This window comes from Trichosurus vulpecula, chromosome 1, assembly GCF_011100635.1.
Source record: "Trichosurus vulpecula isolate mTriVul1 chromosome 1, mTriVul1.pri, whole genome shotgun sequence".
In the NCBI taxonomy this organism is placed as follows: Eukaryota; Metazoa; Chordata; class Mammalia; order Diprotodontia; family Phalangeridae; genus Trichosurus; species Trichosurus vulpecula.
This window is the reverse complement of record NC_050573.1, coordinates 258733656-258751419: the sequence shown is the minus strand read 5'-3', so window position 1 is coordinate 258751419 and position 17764 is coordinate 258733656. Positions and strand designations below refer to the sequence as shown.

The following is a 17764-nucleotide window of genomic DNA, read 5'->3' as shown; positions in this document are numbered from 1 at the left end:
TGATATATGCTACTAGGACATACATATATAATTTTGCAAATTGCTAAATTCAAAACAGGGCAGTTAGATGGTGCAGTGGATAGAGCGCTGGACCCAGAGTCAGGAAGACCAGAGTTCAAATCTGGCTTCAGACACTTAGTAAAGATGTGTGACCCTGGGAAAGTCATTTAGCCTTGTTTGCCTCAGTTTCTTTATCTATGAAATGAACCAGAGAAGAAAAGGACAAACCACTCTAGTATCTTTTTCCAAGAAAATCCCAAATGGGGTCACGAAGAGTCAGATATGACTGAAACACCAGTAACAACAAATTCAAAATAAGTGAAAGTAGGCAAAAAATGATCTTAAGGTATAGTAAACAATCATCTGCTTAATCTTCTTTTACGAAAAGCAACATTGCGTATGAGTACCCCTGTGTAAGCACCCTGCCCCCCATACCTTAACTTTAAAATTTTGGAGCAAATTTAATTTCATACTATGAAGTTTAATTGACCTTTATTTTGTTTTACAGTGGGGTTAAGGTAGGGGACAAGTTGGGGGAAGTGGCAGGCCATCATGGTGGTAAAAAGCTGGGGGACCTGGATTCAAGTTCTGCTTCTGACATGTACTGGTTGTGTGACTCTGGGCAAGTCATTTAATTTCTCAGTGCCCCAGTCAGCACTCTGAAACTATAAATTGCAGAGTAGGTACCAATTTGCACTGATAGAAAGAATCTCCTTATCCAGAAGTTCCTTCTATCAAAAATACAGCAGGTTTGAATGTCTCAAAAAAACAAAGAGTGAGAGAGCAGCTTACCTTGAGAACAGTGGGAATAGATGAGGAAAGAGGGGGAGGATATTATTTGACTGATAATATCTTTCTGGGATATCAGGGTGAAGTGAGGAATAGTTTCTTCTCTGCCCCCCACTCCATATTACCAGAAGTAACACAAGCAAAGACAAGAACAATTTTCCTTTTCACCTTAGTTATCAGAAAACGTAGAGGTAAATTCATTCCCCTGCTGTGGAAATCTGCTGTCTTCAGGTACCTGGGTGAAGGTTACTTCCTCTTTCTTTTGAGATCATCTATTTAGAGCTAGATGGGACCATATTTCCAATATTCTCATTTTTATATGGGGAAATTGAGGATCCAAGAGTTTAAGTGACTTAGTAAAGGCTATTCCAGGAGACCCGGAGCAACTGCAATCTGATACCGACCCAAACTCAATAACACTATCTTTATAAATGGAAAGAACAAGTGAACAACCACTCTGGAGTCAAAGAATTTGGTTCAAATCCAAACTCTGACACTTACCTGTGTGACAACAGAATAACCAGTCAGTCACTTACCCTCCCTGTGCCTCAGTTTCCATATTTGAAAAATCAGGAAACTGAGCTAGATGGTTCAAGAAGTCTCATCTAGCTTTATGGTCCTGTGAAATGCTATATTCCAAATTCCAAGGATGAGATTAAAAGTGATTCGGGTTGGAAGCTGTCAAGTACGATGGAAACATTAAAAGTAAGGAAAAGTTGAAAATGGCTTAGAGAATGGCAACAATGTAAAAGATGAGTTTTGAGGCATAAAAACTGAAGGGCAACAGGAACACATAAGGAAAGAAAAGTTTAACTTTGTGGAAATCCTTGGGGTCAAGTTTACATATTTATTATATGTTGATTACAGGAATGGAATAAGCTTTTATTATTTTTTTGATGTTTCTGTCGTTGTTGTGTTGTTTCAGCCACTCTTTATGACCCCATTTGGGATTTCCCTGGCAAAGATATTGCAATGATTTGTCATTTCCTTCTCCAGCTCATTTTATAGATGAGGAAACTGAGGCAAACAGGGTTAAGTGACTTAACCAGGACTACACAGCTAGTAAGTGTCTGAGACTGGATTGAACTCAGTTCTTCCTGACTGCAGGGCAAGCACTATATCCACTGGATACCCTAAATTGCCTTTCCCCCTCTATAACCTTTTCCAAAAGGGAGTTTAAATAACCCCAACTGCAGTCCTCACCTGGTACCTCATTGTTATCACAGAGACAACGCTGGATTCTCAAAGGCCATCTCACAAGTTCTGACACGTCATTCCAAGCTGGAAAGATTTTGAGGACCATAGTAGAAGATTATGCAGCTATCACCTGAGGACTAGCATAGAGAGGTGCAGAACCAGAGACCTGATCCCTGAGTGGTTTTCTCGTCACAGTAACAGATCATCTAATAAGGGATAGAAGGTTTGCGATTTCTTATGCTGGAGAAAGTAGCCACGCTAATGAAATCATGGGTCTTTGGAACACTGAAAGATATTAAATTCAGGATCATGTTTTGGGGTTAATAATTGCAGGTTAATAATATTATTATATTATTGATATAATAATATATTCTTAAAATATAATTATATTATAATAGAAATTATAATATAATTACTATAATAATATTAATAATAAATGTGGGTTAAAATTATTGACTGAAGTCAAACGTAATTTCTTTTTGAATAGATCTTATTACAGGGCCTATGGTTAAGTGCCAGAAGGGGCCTTAGACATCATCTCATCAACCAATCAACCAATCAATTAATAGATAAGCCTTTTCTAGACACCCACTATGTAGTAGGCAATGTCATCTGAGGACCAGACTAAATTGCACAATTGTACAAATCCCCATTGTACAATGGAGAAATTCAAATGGAATTCAGAGAAATTAGTGACATACCCAGGGTCACACAGGTAGTAAGTGGGAGAACCACTTTGAACCTCATGTCTTCTCTTTCCAAAACTAATGCTCTTAGTACTGTAGCATGCTGTCTTATTTATCCCCAGTGGTTTAGTATAAAGCACAATGGAGGGGTTCTGATATACACAGGTGGAAGAACAGCCTACCTGGTGGGATTTTCAGTCAGTAGAGTTTTCCTTTACTTTAAAAAAAGATGCTCACGAGAAGTATTATAAGCCAATTTACCTACTGTTCTTCTGAATCAAACTTAATTTCTTATGGTTTAACAGAAACATATTACAGTTTCATAACTTTTTGTTTTAGTGCCTCCCATGGAGTAAAGGAAAAGTCTGTCTGGGCTGTGCTTTTCCCCTGAATCACAAAGTAAGAGTTCCAAATGAAACAGTGTAAGAAGGTGCTGAGATAGGGAGAGACTGCGACAAACAAACATACTGAGGATGAGACATTAAAAAAGCAAGAAACAAAAACCAATGTCATTTCCAGAGGAGTCTGGTATGTATGTGTAAATATTTTAAGCTATAATTACTTCCTATACAGTGATAGCAGCCCCACCTCCAGTACAGTAGAGTACAGTGTGCTGCTGCCTTGGGTGCATTCCCCATTAGGTTTCACTATCTCACCAACTCTTTACGTTAGTCATTACATAAATGTAAAGTTTCTACCACATGTTCCTGAACAATGGTGCAAGAATTGGGTGCCATTCTGGTAGCAATTTTTCAGTCTTTTAAACAGGAAACAGAATGCAGAGGGAGGATGTCAGAAAAGGCCATCAGTTTTTCTGTTCCAAGGCACTCTTTGGGCAGCATTCATTTGTCAGTGTATCTTTTTTTCTTTACCTACCTGAGCAGTTAAACTGGCATTTGGTTTGGCCTAGCTAGTTTTCGCTTGCTTAGTCTTCTTTAGGAGCATCAGTATTCTAATTCAAGGTGTGATGTCTTAAGCTCTCACAATGTGGGCCAGGGACACTCCCTAATCTTTCCAAAACTTGGTATTGCTGACACATCTCTCATTCCTAGTGTTCAAATTAGTTTGGCAGAAAACCCCTCTGGCAAAAAGAGGGACACTGCCATAAGTCACATTAGCAAGACAAGAATTATATATTACATATTCTCATTCTCTCTCTCTCTCTCTCTCTCTTTCCCCCCCCCCACCTTCCCCCCTTAGGGCAAACTGTGGAAATATGCTCAAGTGCCTGGCAGTAACTAGTAACTATTTCATCCTTTGAGATAATACATTTGGAGGAACTCCCCCGCCCCATTTCATAAATGAGGAAACTGATGCTCAAAAGCAAAAAATAAACTCTGCCAATGTCACCCATGTAATGCATCCGAGTCAACATTCAAATCCAGGTCCTGACTCTAAACCAAGCAAGCTTTCCACAGCACCAAGTAGATCTGCATTGTGGTTCTTAATCACTCATAGACTTACTTTGTATTCTCTAAGGTGCCCTAAGACCTCTTTGAAGTAAGATAACAATAAATCTTAAGATAAGAACTAACTACACCCTAGGTATGCAGGAACAATACCTCAACTGCCTCAGAGTTGGCCTAAGGGCCGATACTATGCTAATCAAGACTAAGTCATCAAACCATAGGCTCGGGGTTCGGGTAGGAAGACAAGCCCTTTATTTTAATTAGTCACAAACTCATAGATCATTGGGGATAATCTAAATGCATCCTGCATAGTTTAGTGACACTCTTCTTGCTCAGAACGTCGGGACAAAGAGGAATTGGAAGGTCTGGACAAAGAGGAGATGACATTCAGGGCTCTGTGATGTTAGATACTCTTCCCACAGTAGGGGTCTGACTAATTTTTGAAGTACGCTTTAAGAGCTCTTGAAGAGCTTTCCTGGTCTAACTTACGTTGTTTGTAACTTCTTGTTAAAATCAGAATGTTTCTGGAAGACCCCAGAAACCAAAAGGGGAGAGGGTCGTAGTGAAGAGGACAAAACATAGAGTCAGGCCAGTGTCTTAAAGTCACAGGCACACTCCAGATCCTCCTAAGTCCCTCAAGGACCCTGTGTCCACGCTTTTTTCCTATGGCACCCCCTTCACTGGCTTTATAGGACCATTCATTCAGGCCAGACACAGACCTCTTCAAAGGGAGCTGGAGTGTGTGTATGTGTGTGTGTGTGTGTGGGGGGGGTCCTGCTGTGAGTGGGGAAACAGTCCAGTAGCTCTGGCCACAGCCCCCTAGCTGTTCCTAGCAAGCGGAGCCACTTTAATTCTCACTTTAATGAGCTAGCCAATTAATTTCCTCTCCTCCTCACTTGCGCGCAGCCTGAGCGGCACGGTGAATGCTGGGGCTGCCCTGTAAAATGAGCAACCCTACCCCCCCGCATCCCTCCATACCCCTTAAAATAGACAGTCACCGAGGGAAGCAGAGATTCCGTCGGTTCCCGGTGCCACCCTTGGCCAAGGAGAGCGCAGGCTTCCCCGCAGCCTGTCTTAGGGACAACTCCAAGGTGGGGACGGTGGGTACAAGACAGGCAGAAGCAGAGACCCCCGCAGAGTCCCAGCGGGTTCCAGGGTCGCGAGTCCCTAAGCCTTGCAGGACTTCCTGGTCAGCGCCCCGTGCGCTTTGCGCACCCCATGACAGGCTCCCCCGGTGCCCAGGTAAGATGACTGCAACTAGGGAGCCGGGGGCCCAGACTGGTCCTGCCCAATCCTGCCTCCCCAAGTCCCTCAACCCTCAACTCTAGTCTCTCAGCCCAGCCCAGCCCCGGTCACTCCCGACGGCTTCTGCCAGCGTGGCAAGCCCGGGTGTCTGCCCAGACCTCCAGAGGTGCGTGGAACCCAGCGGCCGGAGGGGCCCCGGGGCTCCCTGGGCGGCGATTCGCAACTTCTTGCCCCGTTCGGCTCCCCGGCAGACGCGTCCCACCGCCCCGTCCCTTTGCGTAGCGCACGGCGGCTTCGGGAGAAGGATACGGCTCCGGGGCGCGCGGAGGAGGGGAGAGGGCGCGGGGGCTACCCGCGGACCTTTCAATGCACTTGACTCACCTGCTCCGCCGCTGCTGCCTTCGCTCTCCCTCCGCTGACAGCTGGGGGCTTTGTTTTCTCCACCCACCCTGTGCCCGCCTAGACGCTCCGCCCCCGCCGCCCCACGTGACCCGCCGCCGCTGCCACCACCGCCACAGCCACTGCCACCGGGCGGGTCCTCCCCGCCCTCCCCTGCAGAGGGCTAAGCCCAGCGCTGCCCCTTCCAGGCAGATGCAGGGTGCGGGAAGTGGTCACCGCTGCGGCCGTGCTAGGCTCTCCAGTGCGTGCATGATAAAGCGCGCTGGGGCAAGGGCTCACGGTGGGCGGGCTGGAGGAGAGATGGGTGGGCGTGGCGCAGGACGTCGGAGTTAGGGTCTATGCAATCCAGGCTGCAGCCAGGAGGTTGTTCAGGGTCCGAGGTCATGTACCTGTCCCGTGGGGAGTGAGATTCTGTTTTGGAATTTGAGATATTCACCTCACCTGGTAGAGGGTACCCGCAAGGGAGGTGAGGCTGAGGAAGTGCCGTGCGAGAAGGGTTGGAAGAGGGGAAGATGCAGAGATTCCTATGACCCTTAGCGTGTGAAGTGCAATGCTTTGAATTTAGGAAGTGGACACCAAGGCATGGAACGCTACAGTGTAATTCATGGACTCATTTTATGGTAGATGCTGGCTATAATAATCGTGTTGTGCTGCTTACATAATAGCAAAATAGTATCGTCCTGATTATTAAACTTGGTCATCTTAACTGAAGAATAATAATAATTAATGGTAATAATAAGGTGAAGTATTTTGATGTGGCTTCTAGAAATGTCTGCTGTTGCTGTTGGTGTTTTGGATTCTTATTCAAATAATGGGGAAGCACTGCGACAGACTGTAATTTGTCAGTAGAGACCAGTGCTTTTAAAAATTATTACAATTAAATTAATGGGGGGGGATGGTTTGGACTTCAAGATCCCACCTTGGCTATGAAGCTTTCTTTAACTTCTTCAGTTTACTAAAATCTCTGTGTGCTCTAATCTCATGAAACTCTTATGGTTTTCATAGCCTGGTACAGCGTTGGGACTATTGGCTCTAAAGTAAAAGGACCTGGGTTCGAAACCTTCATTCCTTCTGTCTTGTGTGGCCTTGGGGAAAGTCAGTGAAACTCTCGTAGCCTAGTTGTGCTGCGAAAGGAAGGGTTTGAACTACATGGCATACGCGGTTCCTTCTAGCTCAAAATCTTTGATCCTGTGGCACTTACGGGTGTGCTATTTGACTATCTTGTTAGTAACTATCTTGTTACTATCTTGGCCGAGAGTCAGCCTGGCGAGGTGGTTAACCAGCATCCTCGGAGGTCAAGCACTGCCTCAGACAGCCTGCTGGACGTTCCTGGGCAAATCACTTAACCTCTCAGTGCCCCAGGCAATTTGCTAAGGCTATAAATTTATAATGATCAAATAAATTTCTGATGTGCATCTGTGTAGGGAATCAGATGCCACACCCAGAATTCCCTGCACCTTGAAATCACACTTCCCCCATCTTAAAACAACAAAACAAAAATCTTGTCTCCAGTGTAAACTGAAAACTCTTCAAGTCAGAGAGTCTGTGGTATATCACTCTTTTAGGAGTATTTGCAAGGCAAATCACACTAAACTGTCATTCACCTCGCTAGCTGGGTAGTGCCACAGATAGACCTCTGGGCCTGGAGTTGGGAAGACCTGAGTTCAAATCTATCTTCATTCACTAACTGTGTGAACCTGGACAAATCACCTCTGTTGCCCTCCCTGTGGCCTCCATGTCCTCAACTCTAAAGTGGGGATAACAATAGCACCTATCTTCTAGGGTTGTTATAAGGATCAAATAAGACAATATTTTTAAAGTGCTTCGTTTAACATAGTGCTTTGCACATAGCAGGTGCTTAATAATTGTTTCCTTTCCCATTGTCCACAAATGCATAGGATCATAGATTTAGAGCTGGAAGGGACATTAGAAGAGTTCAATGCCCTCATTTACAAATGAGTAAACTGAGACCCACAGAAGTTAAGTGGCTTACCTAAAGTCACATAGGTAGTAATAGGCAGAGCTGTGCTTTGCATTCAGGGCTTTTGTCTCCAAATGCTGTTTATACCTACTGCAAAACACTCTTTTGTATATATGTGAAATCTAGTTAAAGATAAAATTTTTAAAACCTCAAAAAGGAGGAGTTTGTTCCCAAAAGACAGTTTGCAACCTGAGCTGGGTGTGAATAAGGAAGGGGATCCAAGCAGGCAGCTGGCACTGGCCTACTGATTCTATGTATATGTGTGCCTCAGCTTTTTTTTTTTTTTTAAGAAATAGCAGGCACTAATTTTTATGTCTTCATGACTCATTCCAGCTGTCTGGTCCCTAAAGTTCCCCAATTGGCTCTGCTTGTGCTGTGGATACTCCCCGCTGTACCTATCACAAAGTCTGGGACATAGTAGGCCCTTGGTAGATATTAAATGAATTAATGTAGTACAGAAGAAAACATATAAATTGGAGTTCTGTTTTATTTCCAAAAAAATGCTTCAAATCTTTATATATCACACAATTCTTTGAAATTGGCATGAAAGCAGCACGAATTTTCCTTTCTGAAGTGTCCATCTGTACGTCTGGTGGATTATCTATTTTAGTATCTGAAAGGGTGAATGGGTTGGTAAGGTGTAGCACATTTTCTCTAGCATTACTAAAAATCTTTAGATGATTTTCTTGTATATCTTAAAATATGTATTTTATGATAGATTTAGGGTTTTTTGAGATGAGGATGGGGAGAAGTTCTCTGTTTTCTCTCACTGGCTTTTCTTCCTCTTCCTATTCCTTAAGCTGGCCTTTCCCCAAGTTTATGTCATTGGCCCTCTGATCTTCTTGTGTTACTCCTTCTTCTTTATACCCAGTTCTAGAACTCCAACTCTCACCTCCCCATCTTTAAAATTAAGCTCCAACTCTGTACCTCTAGCCATGTTCTTCTTCCTGAGTTTCAGGCCTGTGTTTTCAAACCCATGCTCAGCTTCCCTCCAACACCATGAAAGCCCTAAGTTCTTCTTTCTCTACTGTGGGTAATTCAGTGAATGACAGAGCTTGATAAATAATTATTGAAGAACAGAATTTTACCTGCAGTAAATACTGATGGTATTTACATATAAATATCAATGCAGTAGATATTAATGATAAAGTATTTTTTTTTAAAGAAAGCATTGAAAACTTCAGTTTGGCATTAAATGCTACAATTTAACTGCTGTCAGGGAAAGGATGTTTATATCCTATAGACTTTCATTTACTTCAATGTAGCACACACTTTAAAAATGCCTGCTGTGTGTGTGCAAGGCCTAGAGCCTAGCAAAGGAAATGGCACAGTGTTGGCCTTCTGGGAGCTTTGAATCTACTAGCATAAAGCACCATGTACACAGATGCTTAAAAGGTCAAATGTGATATGTACAAAGAAGTCCAGATATGCTTCTTTAGAAAAACTTTTATCTGGGGGATCATGGAGGTTATACCTAAGCTGGGCCTTGAAGGAAGAGAAAGATTTGAATAGGCAGAGAGGGAGGAATCAATGCTAGTTATGGGGTTTCAGCAGAATCTCTCTAGTGTCAGCACTGGACCCCACATTTTAGGAAGGATATTGATAAACAGGAGAGCCTCCAGAGGAGGATGCCAAAGGACCATATGAGTCTTCTTAATATTTGATCTCTTCTGTAAAACATACTTCTTCATCTAATTTGATAATATTGCTGTTGTCTTGATATTTAACTCTTCCAAGCTAAAATAACCAATTCTCCATGTGAGACAAGCTGCTCAGCTGCCTAAAGGACAGTGACCAGAATGGTGAAGGGTCATCAGTTCATGCCAAGGGAAGGAATGAATGAAGGAACTAGGAATCTTTAGAGAAGAGCGGACTTAGGAGAAGACATGGTAACTCTCTTCAAGTCATGGAACTGCTGTCATGTGGAAGAGAGACTTATCCTACTTGGCCCCAGAGGGCAGAACAAGGTGCACTGGGTGCATGTTGCAAAGAAGCAAATATAAATTTGAAGTCAGGAAAAATGACATAGGAATTAGAGCTATTGTAAAATGGAATGGATCATCTTGACAGGAGGTCTTTAAACAAAGGCTGGATGACCGTTTGTCAGGGACAAGTAAGAGATTGTTGTTCAGGTATGGCAGTTGGATTACATGGCCTCTGATATTTCTTCTAAGTCAGATCATGTGATTCTGTGCCCGTGTTAGTACCAATAAAAGATGGTGTTCCCAGAACTCACATTCAAATATGTTGTTCATGTCCAGAAATCACTGTCACGTGTAGATAGAGTTTAGAGGCCTTGTTCATAACCTGTTCTTCATCAACACTATTAAGTCATTGCATGAGAGAAACTTCACATAATGCTTTCACCATGGATTCTAGTTCTGTTCTTGCAAACAGAAGAAACACATGCTTTCCTCCCAAATGAAATGTCAATTTAAAGTTGAACCAGCTGGATTTTTTAAAGTTAAATTGCCACGTGTCTAAAATGACCTTGTAGATATTTTTTTAGGGATGGCAACAATAAGGACACAAATCAGACAGCCTGACTTTGAAGTTTTACCTGCAGTAAATGAAAAAAGGAAATTATTCCAGCAATGCATGGAATGCTTTCAAAACTATGCCTTTTTCCTCCTGTCTTTTGTATCTGTTATGTTTACTTTGTAGAACATTCTAGGCAACAAGTAAAATAATCTCTCAATGACAAAGAAAGCAATAGCTGGCTGATGCCAGGATTAACTCTGAAGTTATCTTGTTAAATGCCTCCAAAAACTAAGGTCAGAGAACAGTTATAGGCTGAAAATCAGGTGAGAGTGCAGGGAAGAGACAGGTAGAAGTTTGTTTTATTGTCTTACTCGAGGTGGGCACTTTCTAACTAATTCAGTCTCAAAGTCTTGCTTTTTTTTAGTTTGTTTTATAGATCTGACTAAACACCTATTTGGATTCATTATTATATAGAGGTGATGTTAGGTTCTGAAAAGCTATGCTCATGGCACCTACACTCTGACACATCCTGCTAAGTTGGAAAAACTTTCAGTAAGGACTGGGTTCAAGGTCAGTTTGGCAGGAGGGCTCCATTGGAATGACCCAGGGATCTGTACTTGCTTGGCTCTGTGCTGTTTAACATTTTTATCAGTGATTTGGATAGGGGCACATAGATCCTGCTCATCAGATTTCTGAAAATGGGAGGAATGTCTTATATACTAGATGATAGCCAATATCCAAAAAGACCTTGACAGGCCATTAGAGAAGTGGGCTGAATCTGGGGAGATGAAATTCAACACAGATAATTTTAAAGTCTTATTCTTGAGCTAAAAACCAATTGTGATCCTAAAGTATTCCTACGGTATGTACCAGTCTATGCTGACCGAGTAGCAATTTAACGAGTATGAGAAGCTTATGAATTGGTATGAAAAGGTAATGAATTCGGTTTTTTGACCATAACAGCCTATTTTTCCGTCTGCATTGGTAGAAGGAATTCCTTTGATGAAATCATAGATTCTTGAAGTTTGTTTCATAGGACTGAAAGAATACACTGTTCTTAATTTTATGTGTGTGTAATCTGTGATCCAGCCTGCCAGGCTCTGGACTTATATTGGCTAGATTCTATCTCAAGGGATTTTCTCCACTTCTATTACTCTCTCTCTCTCTCTCTCTCTCTCTCTCTCTTTTTTGGCTTGTGTTGTCTCTTTCCTGTCAGAATGTATCTTATGTATATATCTCTACCTATTAGTTTAAAAGGTCCCCTGATTCTATGTAAGAATCTTATGTGAGTTAATAATGCATACCATATTCAGAAAACTTTTACTCCCCATGAAATGCGAAAACAACATAAAATATTTACAATATCCCAGTATAGTTGATAAAATTCATCTCTTTTTTCCTGTGAGTCCCACCTTCTCTGCTAGTGCTTCTGTGTTCTTTGATGAATTTCATTACCCACTGTGGTCTGGACTTCCCTTAGATGGGAAACAAACTTGGTGCTGCTGAGGAGTCAACCACCCCCACATTCTGGTGAATCTCTTTAACCCATATAGACCTTAAAGCTCATGATATTGCCTTAGAAGGAACACAGAAATGAAGAGGCAGCTCCCTTCTTGTCACATCTGTGCTATGTGTATCATTTAATAATCCGTGATTGGAGATCTCTCTTTAGTTTCCAGAACATTCAAATTTGGAGTATCTAAAGAGGTAATCCTAAGGCTTATGATTCTCTCTAAGAAGACTAGTCCCTGATTTGGAGGTCAAGGAACTATCTTTTCAGGCTATTAGTTTGTCCCAAGGCAATATGTAATGGCTTCTAAAGGTAGGGGGGAGTGGTAAAATCCTCCAGGGTCCGGGTTAACATTTGGCACTGCTGCTTTTTGGCCTGTTTTGATGTAGAAAAGAGCAAAAATGATGAAAAAAGGACCAATTCATCAATGAAAACTCCCTGTTATAGGCCTGCAACAAAAAAGGTTGCTGTGTTTAACAGTGGTCTCAGTCAACAAATTCATCTTTAGTCCAAAACAGCCAAAGCCAATCATGTCTTTCACAATAAGTGAGATATCAAAATCCCAAACAAATCCTTACCACCTTGTAATATCTTCAGGTTATCAGGTAGCTCCTCTGAGCAACGCTCTACGTATGTTAGAAAAATTTTTTTTCTGGGAGTGCCCTCAGGACTATTTGATTGTGTTGAATCTGATAGGGGCAGGCCTGATACAAGTACCCTATTAGTCCAGGTTCAGTGTTGGGATGAAATTAGGGTCTCATAGGTCATTGAATAGTTAACAAAAAGGAGTTTACTTAGCCATAACATAGTAAGGATATATAGTAGCACTTATCTCTGGTGACATAGTTCCTCTCATTTTCATATAGAAGTTCATTTTGTCAACCAGGCAAAGTATGGTGACTTTCCAGGTTCGGGCCATCCACAAGGTCTGAAGGGTACCAACTTTATGTTGGTGGTACCTTTTATACCGTAAGTGTTTAACAAGCTAGTTGATGTAGCCAGAGTCCACCAAAGGAAGCACAACTTGAGCCTCGCTTTACTTCTAGGCCAATCAAGTCCTGACTTTGTCACCTTTTAGGGAAAATCTAGCCTAAGCCATATAGTGAGGGAAGGGGTGAGAAAAAGGGAGAATCTTAGTTACATTGCCAAAAGGGACAACCAGGGACATCACTTAAGCTAACCACAGGCAGTGGTATGGGATGGGTTGTATAGGAAGCCCGTTGGCAAGACCGTCCATTCATACTGGAATCACAGTTCAATGCTCTAGTCTCAGGCCCATTGCCTTGATGAGCCTAGAGTCTTCTTGAGGTGCTCCTCCCTCAACATTTGTTTTTCTTGAACTGTCTATCTTCTACTGCTATCCTCCTAAATTGTTCCAACGGCATGGAAAATAGAAGTGACTCCCCAGACTCTGGCTCTTAGTCACCTTCTCTTTGCCTGCATGCTACTAAGGAGTGCATGCTCCAGGACTTTTATTCCATTTTCTACCTAAATCTCTTACCAGCTGCTCCCCATGTCTTCTTTGTTCAAAATGAGAAGGGTGTGCATGTTCGCATGCATGTCATCAATCTTTTGTTCACTATGGAACCTCTTCACACTCTTATTTTTTTCCCCTTCCTCACTGAAATCTGAGTCACAGAGAGACATATTGGCACTGAACCCTTCAACTGAAGACTGTTATCATACCTAGGGGGAAAAGATAGACAATCTTTTCACTTCTGCAGTTCGCTTCTCACTGGCCTTGCTTCCTAGGCAGTGGATTCACACTTCTGAATAATGGTCCATAAAACTGAAAAGGGACCAGATGTGCTCAAATTCACTCTGTTTCTTAATAGAGCTTGTCTCTCCTTATGAAATTAAAAAGGACTTTCATCTCAGCTTTCATTTTCTGTTGAGCAAAGAATCAGTGTACACCAACAGTTGTTACTCAGAAATTACACAGTAGCATTTTAATCTTGGTGACCTTCAAAACTTATTGGTTTCACCCAAATAGGACAAATTCTGTTTTTCCTATTGTAATAAATGTATTATATTCTAAAATACAAAGGCTGCTTTTAAGTAAAACTTTAAAGCCACAAAAATTTATTCACTTCACATAATTCCAGATAGTTTTACACTCCACCAAGTAGCTATCCAGATTAGCTCAGTGCTAATTCTTCGTAGCTTGATTCTACTTTAGCGTAGGAGTGCAAGATATTAATTAAGTCCCATTATGTTCTCTCCTTCCCCCACTACATTTGAAGATATCATTCCTTTCCCAAATGCCACTCAAACATAGGTCTTGGATGTCTACCTTAGTTGTTGTTTGCCATCACTATATGGTGCTTGACACACATGAGCATTGCCTCTCTTCCATAACGGAAGTTTCATGATATGCTCTATCCAAGTAATAGACGGAGATCACATGTCTTTGTATTGCTCATGATTAGCGTTATGGCCTTTGCAAGTGGCTTTAAATCATAGAATATTTGTTCATGTCTGATAGGAGAAAAGTGCAGGAGCCAACAACCACTGCCCTGCAATTGTTTTATTGACTTTGTGAAAGAATTCCATTGGTAGAATAGATGCATAGCAAGTACTGAGCAAAATTGGCTGCTTTAAAAAATTCCCTAGTATTTGGCCATGTGAAAGTGGATGAGGATGTGCTATATTCATTCTTCCATCAGCAGTGGATTGGACACCTTGATCTAATAGTATTTAATTTGCTCTTTGTAGCCATGCTTTTAGATATCACAAGAAACCTAGAAGCTAATGTCAGAATACAACCCTGGAAATGGTTATGGTCCATTTTACAGATGAGAAAACTGGGGTTTAGGTTTTAAATGGCTTAACCAATCACATAGGTAGTAAATGTCAGAGGCAAGACTCAAACCTTGGTCTTCCTGCTTTCAAGTCCAGCAGGATTATGGAGTAAAGCCTAAATAAATGTGAAGTCATGTATAAGTGTGCACCAGGGAAGCCTTAGCTATCATCCAAGAATCTTAAGATCTTATTTAGAGCTGCTCTCTTTGTGGTGGGAAAGTACTGGAAATTTTGGGGATGTCCATCAACTAGGGAATGGCTGAAGAAATTGTGGTATATGACTAATGGAAAACCACTGTGCTCTAAGAAATGATGAGCTCAGTGATCTTAGAAAAACATGGATAGACTTGCACAAAATAATGAAGAGCAAAATGAGTAGAACCAAATGAATGCTGTATACAGTAATAGCAATATTATTTAAAGAACAACTTTGAGTGACTAAATCATTTTGAGTACTATAACTACCCAAATTAATGACAAAGACCATATGAAGGAAGACTCTATCTGTATCCAGAAGAAGAAACTGATAAAAAGAAGTATGTATAGAATAGTTTTACATACATGTACATATTTGTGTCTAATGGTAGCCATCTCTAGAGCAGGGTTGGGGCGGGGGGAGAGAGAAGAAAAAAAAGGAAAAATTTACATGATAATTTTATTATATATTTAAAAGGAATAGCAAGTTGTATATAATAGCTTTGTAGTTAACTGAAAAAGTCATCTTTTTTTCCTATTCTACTATGTTATGGAAATGCTTGTTTTATTTCTTAAGTTCAGAATAAAATATTTTTTCAAAAGAATCTTATGAACAATATGGAGCTGAGAAATAAATTCTCTCACTTAAGTAGCATAATGTCTACTGATTCATTGGTTGACAAGTAGGAAAACACACAAGACTGAAAACTAGAGAAGGCAGGTCAGGGTCTCCATGGCCTAATGACTTGGTCTCCTTGGTTCCTACTGCTGAGTGATTAAATGTTGCTGGAGAAAATAAAAGACACTTCATACTGTATTATATGTACTATACATAGCCTTTCAGTACCACAAGGCAATCTTTTTATTCATTTATTGCAGACTCTATCACATTCTTTACTGTAGCTTTTCCAAACCCTCTCTCTTCTTACAATGACCGAATTTAGAGTTCAAAGGGACCTCAGTGGACATCTAGTACCACCCCACCTCCAAAAGAATCCCTATTCTAGTGTCCTTAATGAACGGTCATCCAACTTTTGCTTAAAGACTTCCAATGTGGGGAACTCCACACTTCCTGAGGCAATGAATTCCATTTTTGGCTAGATTTAATCATCGAGAAATTTTTCCTGACATTAAGCCTAAATTTATCTCTCTGCAACTTCTACTCATTATTTCTGGTTCTACGCTTTGGGACCAAATAATATGTCAATCAGTCCATCAGCCAACCAGCATTTAGTTATGATCCGGGCACTATGTTAAGCACTGGGGATAAGAAGAAAGAAAAAAAAATGCTCCCTCCTCTCAAGGAGTTCACATTCTAATGGGAGAGGTAGCATGCCCCTGAGATTACCTTCCATTTACACTGTATATATCTTGTATATAAATGTGATTTCCCCATCTATTACCTATATGCCTATGTATATGTGTATGTAACAATTATTAGAATGTTGCCTCTCCTAATAGAATATAATTATATATATATATATATATATGTATATATTATATATATATATACACATACACACACACACATATGTATGAACAGGGAGGGAAGGAGAGAGAGAGAGAGAGAGAGAGAGAGAGAGAGAGAGTTTGTGTGTGTGTGTGTGTGTGTGTGTATGGAAATTGAGAAGACACTGCACTGTTGGTGAGAGGGGAAGGAAACCAGGAAAGGCCTCCAACAGAAGGTAGGATTTTAGCTGAATCTTGAAGGAAGCCAGGGAAACTAGGAAGTGAAAGTAAGTAAGGAGAGAATTCCAGGCATGGAGAACAGTCAGTACGAAAGTATAGAATCAAGAGAGAGAGAGAGTATGAGGTATGAATGGCCAGTATACCTAGAGTATAAAGAGGATTAAGGTGAAAGAAAATTGGCAAGGTAGGTGTTTCAACAATCCGGTTAGCAGCTGTTGTGGGGGTGAAAGACCAGCATGAGCCCAACAACAAGAATGCTACCAGCATGCTGCAAAAGCACAGGTTCTTTTAATCTGCTTTAGTAAGGAAAGCAACGTTAAGGGGTTGACAAGCTTACTTTAATTCAGCATACAAATATCAATCACTTAGTTCAAGGGAAAAAAACCAGCACCCTGAACTTCAGAGCAAAATACAAAGTACAAACATCAACAGACAGACCTTGTCTGATTCAAATCCCAATACATAGTTACCAGAGTTTAACAAAGTCTCAGCATCCAAGTTTATGAGCTGGAGGGCTTCTTAGCTACAGCTGCCCGGAGTCTCCACTGCCACCAAGAGTGAGAGCCCTAAACAAGTTACAAACATCAACAGACAGACCAAATACAGATTCATAGTTACCAACATCAAGATTCAGCCCGGGAGCTCATAACGAGGGCTGGCCCAGAGTCACTCGCGCCACCACTGCTGTGGGTAAGAGCTCCAAGGAACAGAAAGCCAACCCCTGGTTTTATATCTTTTTCAGAGTCAGGGGTGAGTCACACATGCAACTCACCCACACGACCTAGAATTGTCACAAAGAGGTGACTTAAACCCACGTGGTCTAAGAGCCTCTGCTGTCCCAGACATGTCACTCAAACTCATGTGTAAACTAGACCCTCCCCTGAGGCAAGGAGGAGACCGAGGACTCCCAAATCTAATCAAGGAAACAAAGGCCAAACTTTTCAAGGGTACTTGGTTGAACTAAGTGCTAAGAGCCCATTTTGCTTACCAACACAGTAGGATTATATTGTGAAGGGCTTTATATCTCAAGGAGGTTTTTATATTTGATCATGGAGGTAATAGGGAGCCGATGGTTTATTGACTAAGAGGGGAACATGGTCAGATCTGTGCTTTAGGAAAAAAATCCCTTTGATGACTGAGCAAAGGATGTCTGTAATCTTAGTGCACCATAGGCTACTGGACATTGGAAATGAGAAAAGACAAAGATAAGTGTAATCAGTGTGACTAGTACTCTGAGACAGAAGTAAAGTGAACATTATTGAACTCTGTGTGCAAGGCTACTTAATGCCTATCTTCATCATAGTCACCCTCTCTGGAGTCTAGGAAAGTTAGGGATAGATCCCCAAAGGTGGGGATAAAAGCAGCAGCCCAGGAACTACCA

At 41.4% G+C, this 17764-nt stretch overlaps 1 protein-coding gene across 1 annotated transcript in view; it reads right to left on the bottom strand.

Moving 5' to 3' along the window:
- The window catches only part of MAPRE2 (microtubule associated protein RP/EB family member 2), a 198502-nt gene extending 192758 nt beyond the window's left edge, over positions 1-5744 (bottom strand). Inside the window, exon 1 of the mRNA XM_036756997.1 lies at positions 5708-5744. The gene's annotated coding sequence lies outside the window, so the exon portion shown is untranslated. The remainder of the gene's footprint in view (positions 1-5707) is intronic.
- Positions 5745-17764: the final 12020 nt, after the last annotated feature.